Source organism: Mustela nivalis (assembly GCF_964662115.1).
Source record: "Mustela nivalis genome assembly, chromosome: 3".
Classification (NCBI taxonomy): domain Eukaryota; kingdom Metazoa; phylum Chordata; class Mammalia; order Carnivora; family Mustelidae; genus Mustela; species Mustela nivalis.
Window position 1 is genome coordinate 166773460 of NC_139022.1, and position 13182 is coordinate 166786641.

General features: G+C 38.1%; 1 long non-coding RNA gene across 1 annotated transcript in view; it reads right to left on the bottom strand.

The window, feature by feature from the left end:
* Positions 1 to 362: 362 nt before the first annotated feature.
* LOC309861322 overlaps positions 363 to 13182 on the bottom strand; it is a 168424-nt gene continuing 155604 nt past the window's right edge. Inside the window, exon 3 of the long non-coding RNA XR_014309869.1 lies at positions 363 to 439. This is a non-coding gene — a long non-coding RNA (uncharacterized lncRNA). The remainder of the gene's footprint in view (positions 440 to 13182) is intronic.

A 13182-nucleotide genomic window follows, 5' to 3' on the forward strand; every position in this document is an offset into this window, starting at 1 on the left:
GCAGGACATGCTCTTATACCAAATAGAGTTAAGGATGGAAGTAGAGTGTGTGAAGTTCTGATATATTGGAGAATTTGTTCCAAGAATGGAATGTGGCTTCAGATCTCACCTACAAACTGTCGATATGGATTTATAAACCAGAAAACTAAGTACCTGCATAACTAGAACTATCCAAAGACTGCAACGAGTAAAGAAGTATTAAATATGCTTAGCAAATCTTTGAGTCAACTACCCTTTGGCTTTTAATTAGGTTATTCTTTTTTTTTTTTTTTTTTTGACAGAGAGAGATCACAAGCAGAGAGACAGGCAGAGAGAGAGAGAGAGAGGGAAGCAGGTTCCCTGCCAAGCAGAGAGCCCAACGTGGGGCTCGATCCCAGGACCCCAAGATCATGACCTGAGCTGAAACCAGAGGCTTAACCCACTGAGCCACCCAGGCACCCTTTAATTATGTTGTTCTTAAGATAGAGGTCTCAAACGTCTTAGATATTCCTTCTCAAGTATCTTTACATGAATGCACACTGCCATTCTGCTCTCTCATAACCTACATTTTTATACATTTTCTGGTTTTTTTTTAAATGTTTACCGTCATCTTAGGTTATTCCTTTAAATATTTCAATTCATCATATTTCAAACCCATCTAATTAAAGTAACCTGTCTCCTGACACCAGATCCCAAAGCAAACCAAGGCTCACACACGCACACATAGACCAAGACACTGAAGAATGGAAACAAATTCGCAAGGCCAATCAATAGCAACAGAAACACACTTGAGTACAAATATTTTTACATTCTAGTTCAATCAATGTTCTGCTCACTGAACCACGCTACTTCAGCAGGACATCCAGTCCATTGTTACCGATGAGCAATTGCCAAATGTTTAACTACCAGTAAAATCAGCTTTGTGCTCAACCTATGCACGATACCCAGATCAAAGCAAAACTGTTCCCAAACACAACATTATGGTCCCATCTATTGTTTCCAAATCCTAGGCTGCAGCCAGCCAACAAAATCAGCCTTTCTTGGTGGGCTTAATTACTTTTTTTTTTTTTTTTTTTTTTATCACAGCAGTTGCTCCCCCAATAAGAATAGCAGTCCTGACTAAAGCAAATCACAGCATCACCGTTCTAGAAAGAAGCGCTTCAGTGTAAGCAGGCACTAGTGCCAGCATCCCTTGCCAGGTGAAAACACAGCGCGGTGTCACGGGATTTCCCGACAAAGACATGTTTAGTGCTCTCTTCAAACAGAGGGTGAGATGTGACTCGTTAGGAATTCATTACATTTTACTGATGATCTTCATTTCCTCTGCCTTTAGCACGCTGCCTCTACCTGGAATTACCAGCATCCCCTTGACCTCCAAACCATCAGTCCATAATAGGGTTTATTCACTGAAACAGATGCAATTAAAAGCATGTTCAAATGGCACACTTTGATTTTAGGTGTTTGCATATGTCCTTTACTCTAGTAACTGTTCTATCCTCTTGACAGCAAGCAAAGAAAGGGTATCTTGAGCAGGAAATAATTCAATATTCATAAAGCTTAGAAGCCAGAAGGGCTTCAATTCTAAATTTTGCAGAGTAGAAAGCTGAAGTCCTGAGAAGTTCAGAGGCTCTTTTAGGTCATTCAAACCAGACTAGTATCAGAAACTGTCGCCCCCAGACTTCACGTAAGCTCACCATCTTCCACAATGTGCTGTACCTTACTGCACCATCAACATCCCGTAGCCCTACCTACAACTGCTCAAAGGACATCAGATAACTTCACATAGGAGTGTTGGATTTTATTCTATTGGCTATTTATATTATTTATATTGATTCACAAAGCAGTGTTTTAATAGCTCTTGGAAGCCTACCTATTTTTAGCACAAAACAAGGGAACAAGTGGAAAATTCTTATTAAAAATTAAATAGAATTATTATTTACATCCATAAACAGCATTTCTCACATAGATAACAGCATCCAGAACCCTTAGGAATGGATTAGCTTTTACAAAATTAATTTAAAATATTCAAGAAGCCTATTTCTCACTGTTAATCATGAAGATACCAGAATAGTAAGTACATGAAACATCTTTCCACCCCACTATTATTTAGAAAGAAAAAAAATAAGTATTAATTGACCTGTTTATAGGTTTTAGTCATTACCACAGGAAGTACTGCATGGCACAGTGGTTCTCAACCGTAGGCGAATATCTGAAATGTCCAGACAACCTTTTAAAATCTCATTAGCCAGGCCACCGGGAAGACCTGTTATTAAAAAGAAAAAAAGAAAAAAAGAAAAAAAATATCTCTAGCATGGGAGCCAAGCCACTGGTATTTTTCAATTCCAATTTAAAATTTCAATCTATAGCTAAATTTAAAAATTGCTGAAGTAGAACACAAGTTTTATATTCAACATATATGGCATTGGATCCCATATTGGTCTCTTACTGTATAAATTTGGGCAAGTTTTTTTAAAACTCTGCTTCAGTTTCTTAATCTGTAAACTAATAATGAGGGAGATGACAGCACCTGGCTTGTAATGTTGTTCAGTCGATCAATATTAATATATGTAAATCTACATGACACATAACAAAGAATAGGTAGTCAATGAATATTAGATATTAGTTTATGAGGAGGCTCTGTTTCAGTTCACGGTGGCATAACTTGTATCAGACTAAACTTCCTGTAAATAATAGTCATAAACTCTAGACAGATATAAAAAAGCAACTGTTTGAAAGCATCAGTGTACAATGCAAAGCAGGCAGGAACTGTAGAAAATCCAGTCCTTAAGGAAAGCACAGAGGCGAGCTCCATAATTGGTTGGCTTTCCCTGAGGATCCTCTTGGGCTCACTGCAGTGCAGGGAAAGAAGAGAAATCAACCGGGAAACAGCATTCTATTGTGAAGAGGACTCAAAGGATGAAGTACAGGACCGCTAGCCGAGCGGTAAACTGGAAGAAAAATTTTCCAAAGAGTAGGGGAACACGGAAGGAAGGCCCCCAAATCTTCATGCAGATATCCTCAGTTTGGCTTCCACCTGAACTGTCCATGCTCACGGTGCCAATCTAGGGAACCCAGCAGAACGCAGCTACTAGAAGAATAAAGAACTCGGCAGTTACCTAGTAGTGATGAGAGTTTGTAGTTCAAGTCTGGCCAGGTGAGCAGGGCTTAATAGATACCTTCGTTTTCATTGAGTTTCTACAGGTCCACACTTTAGGGGCAAGAATCACATCTCATGATTAAGGTGTATGGCGCAGAACTAAGGATAAAACCAAACAGACACCAACACACAAATCCTAAAAATAAACCTCCAAAAGATCAAAGGATGATGTTACGAACTTGAAAGCCAAAATTTTTTGGCTTTCAAAATTTAACGCTCTTCAACAAAAGATAACATAATCCAGAAAGGTTTACCCTCCAACATGTTCAATATCCAATCAAAAATTGTTAAACATACTAAAAAATATGAAAATATGGCCTAAGGAACAGGAAAAAGTTAATTAATAGAAGCAGACCCACAAATAATTTAGATGCTGAAATTAACAGGAACTTTGAAATGGTTAATAATATTCCACTAAAGAATGTAGAAAACAAGGTAGACTGAATAGACGATCATATACAGAATCTTAGCTGAGAAGTTGAAAACAACAACAAAACCATGAAAATCACATAGCTGAAAATATAATATCAGAAATAAAAATTTCAGGTTGCCTGGGTGGCTCAGTCAGTTAAGTGTCTGCCTTCAACTTGGGTCCTGATCCCGGGGTCCCGGGATGGAGCCCCGCATCCGGCTCCCTTCTCCATCTCCCTCTCTCTCTCTCTGTGTTTGCGTGCTCTCACTTTCAAATAAATATATAAAGTGTTTAAAACGAAAGAGAAATTAAAAGTTCATTAGATTGGCTTACCAGCAGCCGAGGCCTACAAAAGAAAGATCAGTTAGTTAACTCAAAGACAAAAAAAAAAAAAAAAAAAAAACCAGGAAAAAAAAAGAAGAAATGGACATAATAACGATTGAAGACCTGTGGGACAGTATTTTATTATCTGACATATGTGTAACTGAAGTCCCAGAAAGATATGTGAAGATAGAAGAAATACCTGAAGATAAAATAGTTAAAACAGGGGCACCTGGGTGGCTCAGTGGGTTAAAGCCTCTGCCTTTGGCTCAGGTCATAATCCTGGGGTCCTCAGCAGGGAGCCTGCTTCCTCCTATCTCTCTTGTCTGCCTCTCTGCCTACTTATGATATCTGTCTGTCAAATAAATAAATAAAATCTTTAAAATAATAGTTAAAACATTTCCAAACTGATTTTTTAAAAAGTCATTATCAGAACCCTAAACGTTGCAAGTTTTCAACACAGCAAACACAAAGATAAACATATCTGGATACTGTTCGAACTGGTGAAAACCAATGATTAAAAAGTTATTAAAAGCAATTGGAGAAGAAAAGCTATGCATTACATTCAGGGCAACAGCAATATGAATGATGACTGATTTCTCATGAAAAAATGATGGAAGATAGAAGATAGTGAAATATTATCTTTAAAATAATACACGAAAAATCTCTCAACTGTTAATATTGCACCGGCAACTGTATCCCTCAAAAAATAAAGACAAATCAAAGCCATTTCAAACAAAAGCTGAGAGAATTTATTGCAAGCAAAACCTCACTATAAGAATTGCAAAGGTGGGGCACCTGGGTGGCTCAGTCCGTTTAGCAATGGCCTCTGGGGCTCAGATGATGATCTCAGGACCATGAGATTGAGCCCTGTGTGGGGGTCCTCCCCAGTGACAGTGGAGCCTGCTTAAGATGCTCTCTCTCCCTCTCCCCTCAAACCCCATGCATGTGTGCTCTGTCTCTCAGTCTCTTTAAAGAGAGAAAAAGAGAAAGAAAGAAAGAAAGAAAGAAAGAAAGAAAGAAAGAAAGAAAGAAAGAAAGAGAAAGAGAGAGAGAGAGAGAGAGAGAGAGAAAGAAAGAAAGAAAGGAAGGAAGGAAGGAAGGAAGGAAGGAAGGAAGGAAGGAAGGAAGGAAGGAAGAAAGAAAAGAAAAGAAATGCTAAAGGAAGATCTTCATGCTAAAGGAAAGAAAAAACAAATGGAAACAACACAAGAAATGCTAAGTATTCGGATAATCTTAAAAAACTACTTTTCCTAAATTTTTGAAAAGTTAATTGACTGTTTAAAGTGAAAGAAAAATTTACTTTGATTTTCAGCTTTAAAATATAAACAGAAGTAAAATACACGACACAGTGAAAAGTACCTGGAAAGAGTGGTAAACGGAATCACACAATTCCGATATTCTTACCCTACATCTATGGCAGGAAATGTTAATTTAAGGTAGCGTCTGATAAGTTAGAGACATATCTCCCAATGTCTACGGCAAGCAATGAAAAAATAAACCATCTTAGCAGCTGCTCTGTAAATAGAAAACAGAAGTGGAGCAGTAGATGCGGCCCTCACCGTTTTCCCACCCACCCTCCACTTCAGGACCCCCCAAAAAAAGACTGACACCTGAAGGCGGGAAGGCAGAGAGGTAATGAATGCCTGGAGAAGTCCAGGATTGGCTGAAACTATCCGCCGTTCTGAGATTTTACTTCTTGCAATCCCAGAACACGGACTTATAAGAGAAATGACATTTCATGAAAATACGCAGTTACATTTCTTACACTTCTGAGCTCCTAGACTGATATTTTACACTTGCTTATATGTTTCTGCATTTGTATGAGACAGAAAAATGTCTGGAAAGCTGTGTACAAAACTACTGATCAACATATCTGAGAAATGGGGCTAGAGAAACAGAGAGTGAGGGACTCAGGCTCTATACCTCACACACTCCTGGGGTATTTCCCCGTATTTATTTTAACACAAAAGACCGGAAACATATGTAAAACAGTTTTTAAAAATTCAACAAGCCAAGTTCTATACTCACTAGCTCTTGGACTGTGAGTAGATTACTTAACCTCTCTGGGTTTCCCCATCTGTACAATGGAGATAACATTGTACCTAATTAAAGAGCTCAGTATGAGGATTAAAGAGAGTAATTCTTTTCTGCTTCATCAGGCCCTTCAGGTCTGACTCATTAGGATGTTAAAAAGCAATATGAGTGGCTCAGGTCTCAAACCTGGCATTGGGCTTCCTGCTCAGTGGGGAAACCTGCTTATCCCTCTCCCTCTGTTGCTCCCCCTGCTTGTACTTGCTGTCTCTCTCTCTCTCACTCTCTCTCTCTCTCAAAAAATAAAATCTTACACACACACACACACACACACACTATGAGCATATGCAGTATTTTATAAACACCTCAAGCATTCCATATCCCAACATATTCTTTTTGAGGTAAATGTGTAAATATTAAGACTATGTAAGATAAAGACTATAAAAAAATGTTCACATCAGTTCAGGTTAAACTTTGCCACCAAATTAATTGGAAAAATCCCATTAGTTTCAAGTTGTTTTTAAATTTTTTTAGAATTTGGAATTGCAGTTGGAGGATTGACACAAGAAGGAACAAATAAGAGCCCATCAGTTGGTTGGTCTGTCGGTGGGTTGTTTAGGTAACACCAGGATCTCAGCACACTGAGAAGCTCAGGGCTTGACTAACCACCAGAAACAGGATGAGGGGTCACATCTCATTCTCATGGCAGGACACCAGCTTATTGAGTGAAATGAAGGGCAAAATCATCCTCTATATGTGAATTTGTATTCTGTCTTTCCCTTAGTCAAGCTATAGTTAAATTTTCATACACTAAATGTTCAGAGAACATTTGAATCCATTTTGCTGGCTCAGAGTTACCATTAGAAATCACTGGGTCTTAGAAATCAGGAAATCGTACATGTATTAATGAAAGATTAAGAATATTAACGACAAACAGGGGCATCTGGGTGGCTCAATCGGTTAAGTGTCAGACTCTTGGTTTCAGCTAAAGTCATGATCTCAAGGTCATGAAATCGACCCCCACAGAGTCTGCTGGACTTTCTTTCCCTCTCTCTGCCCTCCCCCTACTCACACTCTTGCAGTCTCTCTCTCTGAAATAAATAAATAATTTTATTAAGAAAAGAACATTAACAGCTAAGAGAATAAGGATATATATTTCTTATAAACTTCTATTTCTTTTTTATGTTTAATTTTTTTTAAGATTTTATTTATTTATTTGACCGATAGAGATCACAAGTAGGCAGAGAGGCAGGCAGAGAGAAAGAGAGAAGAGGAAACAGGCTCCCCACTGAGCAGATAGCCCGCCGTGGGGCTCGATCCCAGGACCCTGGGATCATGACCCGAGCCAAAGGCAGAGGCCCTAACCCACTGAGCCACCCAGGCACCCCATGTTTGATTTTTTTTTCCTTTCCCCTTTTCTCCACCCCAAGAAAGGATGGCATTTACATAGACTGTGGTGAACTGACCTGGGTCAAGTAAACAGGATCAAACTGAAAGAGGCTAAAACCCCCAATGCAAATGGTTTTCACAATTTAACTTACAAAGAAGAGGCAATGTTGGTAGCACCAGGTTCCAAGGCAAACTCAGCAGCCCTCCTCTCATTTCCTTTTCTGAAATCTCCTTGCCCTGCCTCTTACTTATGGTTCTTCCTATCACCAACACCATCATTTTGCCCACCTGCTGCCCAAAGTCCTCCCCTTTACCAAAAAAAAAAAAAAAAAAAATTATCTTTCTTATCCTTACCTTGATTCCTTTCAAGAGTTTTTTACATATTAAAATAATTCATATTTAGTCTGATCAAAAAAAAAAAAAACTCATAAAACTCCCAGGAAATAATTTGTAGTTCAAAATAATTTTCTACTCAAAATAAGCTTTGCAACTTATAGAGGAATATTTCTGAGCTCTTTCCTTATTGCCTGCTACCCCACTACCTCCCATTCTGTTTCCGTACACATCCTCACATTGTGTCTAAAAGAGAACTAAATAAAAATAGTCATTCTTTCAGAAGAATACAATGGCTGGCTCAACAAACCACAAGTCACAAATAGGAGGTAAAGAGAGCCTTTTAGACTTTATTTCTGGCAAACAGCTTGAGCAAGGATCCAAAAAAGTGCCTCTAGTCTGGAATTCCCTGCTAAAATTATCTCAAATAATAAATGTAGAGGAAGCTACCAAATCAATTTCTTTTCATCCAGTATAGGGGTTTTAACCAATTTCTTTATCACTATACAATCAATCAGAGCTTCCAGATGTCTAACGCCACCATTATCATAGCTAAATGGTTCACTTAATACATTCTCAAATCAATATTTTAGTCAGAAGCCACCACCTCAGGCTTTTATGATCTTTTTTATTTCCCTCCATAGGCATCAATGTTTCCTGGTAAGTTTCATAATTCCCCAGAGTCTACACTTGCCTAAATAGTCATTCTATTATGAATTGCTAACATTATTAGAGAGATTCACTCTCCACTACGAAAAATCTAAACAGACAAATAATGAAAGTAACTAGAGTTGACTTTATAAGATATTAAGCACATTGACATGTCGCAGTCACTTAGTAAATATTTGATGAATGAACTGATTAACTAATGAGTAAGTTAATTGGCAAATACTTCTAAGCTTCAGTGTAAAGGATTGATGTTTTCAAGAGATGACACCTTTTTCATTACTGGAGCATTATCACCTGCTTTAAAAGGGTGCCTCTGGTTTCTCTTCATACTTACAAATATGTTTCAGTTTCAAACTGTGCACCAGGAAATGACTTCTCCATTTGTTCACACTCTGGTCAGAAACTTACTTTCTGCAAACTGCACATTCACTTTCTCAAAATCACACATCAGTTCTGGAAACACAGTTGCTGTGGCACTTAACTTACTTAACCCTCGAAATCAAGCCTTATTCTTGTACCTGGTACCACACAGCTCAGACCTGGCGCTGAGAGCCTGCTCCTTCTTTCCTAATTTTTGGCCAAGATTATTGATCTTTTCTTCACAGACTCCTAGGTCCTGAGCTCTTGGTTCTCCAGGCTTCTCTTGACTTCTGTGTTTCTTACCCGCCCAAGACGATTGTGTCTGCTGACTCTTCCACAGCCCACCAACTACTCTGGACCAAAAAGCTTGAGCTCGTCTGAATTCCAACACCAATATCTCTATCCCACTGTGTCCTTTTACCACACCCACTGGGTACCCTCGCTGTACGTGGCAGGAAAACCAGGGCAAAACCCTTCCGTGTACAAAGCTAAATTGTAAACTAGCCTTTATCTCAGCTGCAGCCTAGTTTCAACCCGTGAGCCATTTACTTGGCTCTCTCTGGCCCCCACCAGCCGGCTTTATTTCCCTACAAGTTTGTCCTCCTTGAGCTGGTATAGCAATGAAAAATAATAATGACAATGATGATAATCATCATAATAAAGCAAACAAGCAAAATCAAAAGAAACCAAACTTGTTTTTTTCCTTGTTTCAAAACACCTCCTACATATAAACTCCCAGGGTATTACTAACCAGGTACCATTCAAAAGAGATCCAGGAATAAACAAATGATAACCATACCTCTGCTGAAAAAGAGAAGAGATGAGATCGTGTTAAATCTCAGTCTCTGCGAAGGTGTAATTTCCATCTACTCCCCTGATCTTACTCTGGCCTATGCTGCGTCTTCATGCAAATTGAAACATCTTCTCCATCCAGGTGCATGATTCATACCAAGGTGGCCAGTCTGGGGGTTGGATACCCAGAAACTGATCCAATCCTAGCAAACAGAACCCTGACTTCCCTGCTGCACAGTAACCAAAATACTTCCTACTCCTATTTTCTCCGTGGTAGGAGATTCAGAAATCCAGATTCCACTAGGATAATGTTGTTCTTAAGTACAATGAAGGTTATAGAATATGTTTGCGTGCAGAACAGGCCCCCTGAGGCCCTTGCCTCCTTGAATTCTGATTACTGATTGCTCCTTATGGTAGACTATTTTTGGAAAAGGCACAACAGTTGTTCCATATTTAATGCAGAAAAAACAGTGGGTTGTTGAATTAAAATTTTTATTGTTCTTGTTTTGCTCATCCCATTGCTAACAAAAGACAGACGTGGTTGCAAAATGCCACGGAAGATGGAGACAGACACACAGAGATAAAACGTATATGCTGTGGGTTTCGACATGTGTCTAGCTGAGCATTTCCAGATGCGAAAGGAAGGAGATAGATTGCAGACTAATCAGAGGGACTTGCTTTCTCTTACGTGCCTACAATTGTTGTGGATATTTCCCCTTGAGCCAGAAAAAAACCTTCCTCCATGAGAAGTAGGAGGTTGAAGGAAGAGTGTCATAAAAATCCTAGGTCACTGACATCAAACTTTCAATTTTATAGTTTCCCAAACTCTTTGAAACATCCTTCATTTTTATGTAGAGCAGACAGAAGTCTTTGATTTCTATCCACATTTTTTAAAAATAAAGTTTGCCCTCCAAACTGACGAGAGAAGAAAGAAGATACTTGTTTGATAAATCAAGAAGTCATAGAACAACTAGAACAACTCTCACCAAAGACATCATTTAGCTCTATCTCATACTCGGAATTAGACCATGTAAATGTCTTGTCCTCTGCATACAACCATGGCTGGTGGGAAGTTGCTTTCAGAGTTCAGCTTCTATTTCATTCTTTGAAGGGTCTCAAGACGAAGGGACCCACATGACCTGTTTTACATCACCAAGAGAAACACACTAGTCAAAATTAACCCTTGCATTTTGAGAGCTATGATCATCAAGGGCCAGACTGAAAAAAAGAGATATCTGAGAAAGGGCTTCCCTAGAAAATGTGTCAATGATAGAGAGAAGAAAAACGCCAAAATCAAACATCATAATTAATGCAAACAAAGAAGTATATGTCTTATATATAAATTAGTACTTAATTACATACACAATTACCCTTTTTTGCTGTTTTGATGATCAGTTTGCACAATGTTGTACACTAACACCCACTTTCTGTTTCCTGAATGTGATATGTTGTTCTTTTTTCTGCAAGGGAACTTTGTATGTCCCTAATCTTTGTACGTTTCAAATTCACACTGTTTATCCCGCATCTGTGAGCTCATGAGAACGTTATTCGGCCTTCCTGCTCTAAATGATGTGAAAAAGAGGAAAAGACTAGACAGAGGAACCACTAAAAGAAAAATACAAGTCAAAGTAAAGACCCAAGGAAAAAAAATCAAATATTCATGCTTGAAATGGTTGAAAAAGGAAACGAAATTGGACACTGGCAAAAATTCCTCAGTAAAAATTATCCCTGAAGTGTCCCAATGCAAAAGGCTTTCACTTATAATCAAAATTCATTTAGGTTCAAAGGAGTACAAGGAATCTTTTGGGAGTGATGACAATGTTTTGTAAATTGGTTGTGATGGTGCATTTACAGGCATATTCAACTGTCAATATTCATCACATTGTACACTTTAAGTGGATGCAGTTATTGCTATAAAGTACACTTCAGTAAAGTTGACTACAAAACAAAAAGAAAGCAGAACATTTATTTCTGGTGCTTATATGAGAGATAAGTGTACTGAAAATAAATGACCTACAAACAAAAACAAGCTTTCACATATCCACAAAACTATTGCCTTGAATGTACTAAAACTCCAGTTTTTGTCAATAAGAAGCTTTTAAAATTATAATGTATAATAAATGTGAAGTTTCATAGACATAAGACAGAGTGGATTATTTGACTTACAACTTTTGAGTTCTAAAATGATGCTGTTGATGCTGAAAAAGTTGAGATGTTTCAGATTTTACAATAGAATATAGTCTATGAATTGGTAGATAGGAATCTGAAATATGCTGTCAAGAACTATGAAGGACCTGAGAATTCACCCTACTTGCAAGCTAACAAGTTAGCCCTTCAAATATTTCCCGGTTGCTTGTAGAAGACAAAAGCCTCCTGAGTCAGACAGAAGGACAGTTCACTACTCATAGCAATAGCAGTAGCCAGAGAATCAGTATTTTGGTGCCAGTTCCCCAGACCCCTAATGTAAGATGATGCCAAGAGGGTCGGGTGACATCTGCACATACAGTGGACCATGTTATAGTAAAGGGACCCTGATTTAAAGGAATCTGAAGCTTTTGTAACAGACAGTAAGCATTCCTGACTTTTCTTCCAGAAGGAGACACTCTTGCAAACTCTTGCAAAGTTGTTCACAATACACATACCAATGTAAACATAGTCTAAAACACAAGGAAGTCTATTCCTCACTCCCAATGTGTACAGAAATACTAAATGTCCACAGAGAATTGCCTCTCAGTAATAGCAATTCTAGTACTAGAGGAAATGCTTCAAGTATTCATGCTTCAATGAATTCTTTAAGTAAAATTACAACTCATTTATGAAAGACCTCTAGCTCCCCAGATCCAATTTTTATATTAATAGGCTTACTAAAAGTGTGTATCCACGTACTCGGTTTGAGTCAGAATACCAAAAATAGCACAACAAAATGTGTATTAATTGATAGTCTGAAAACAAACAGAGCAAGGATCAGTCCACTATGGAAGGCCCACATTGAACTTCCTTGTTAACCACCTACACAATCGATGACAAACCCAACTGTTAATGCTTCTTTCAGATGATGCACTCTGGCCCATGAAATTCATCTACTCTTCACCAAGGTAACAGAGGTATAAATTAATCTGGCCTTCAAACTGGCTTCTCATGATCATAAAACACATTTCATTAGTATGTTATAGAAGTCAAAATTAGGAAGTTTTATTTGGCTTCCATACTGCCACTATTTATAAATGAGATGCCCTATATTTCATTCGAAAACAATTATACCCCCCACCAGATCAATAGCTGAACCCAGAAATCTGCACATCATCCTAGATTCCAATTTCTCTTTACTCTTCCCAAATGTAAGCAGTTGCCCACATCACCACTTTTATTCAAGACATAGTTATTCTATCTGCTTATGAACAGAGATTGTGCCTTTTATCTGAGTATCACAGCACTTCCCATTATGCTGGACACATAGTAGGTGTGCAATAGAAGTTTATAGAATGAATAGATCTACTACTTTATCAATCCCAGAAGAAACGATGCACAGAGAGAAAACAGGAAAAAAAAAGATTTTCTTAACAAACATGTTCTATGGACTAATTATAGATATTGTCATATAACTGCTAACACAAGTATATATTTTGTTTAATGGCATACTCAAAACCCATTTAAAAATGGACAAATTTTTTCTCTGGCCCTTAATTATACTATCTGGCTGCGCTTACCTGTGTAGACTTCATATTTTTTTTTTTTT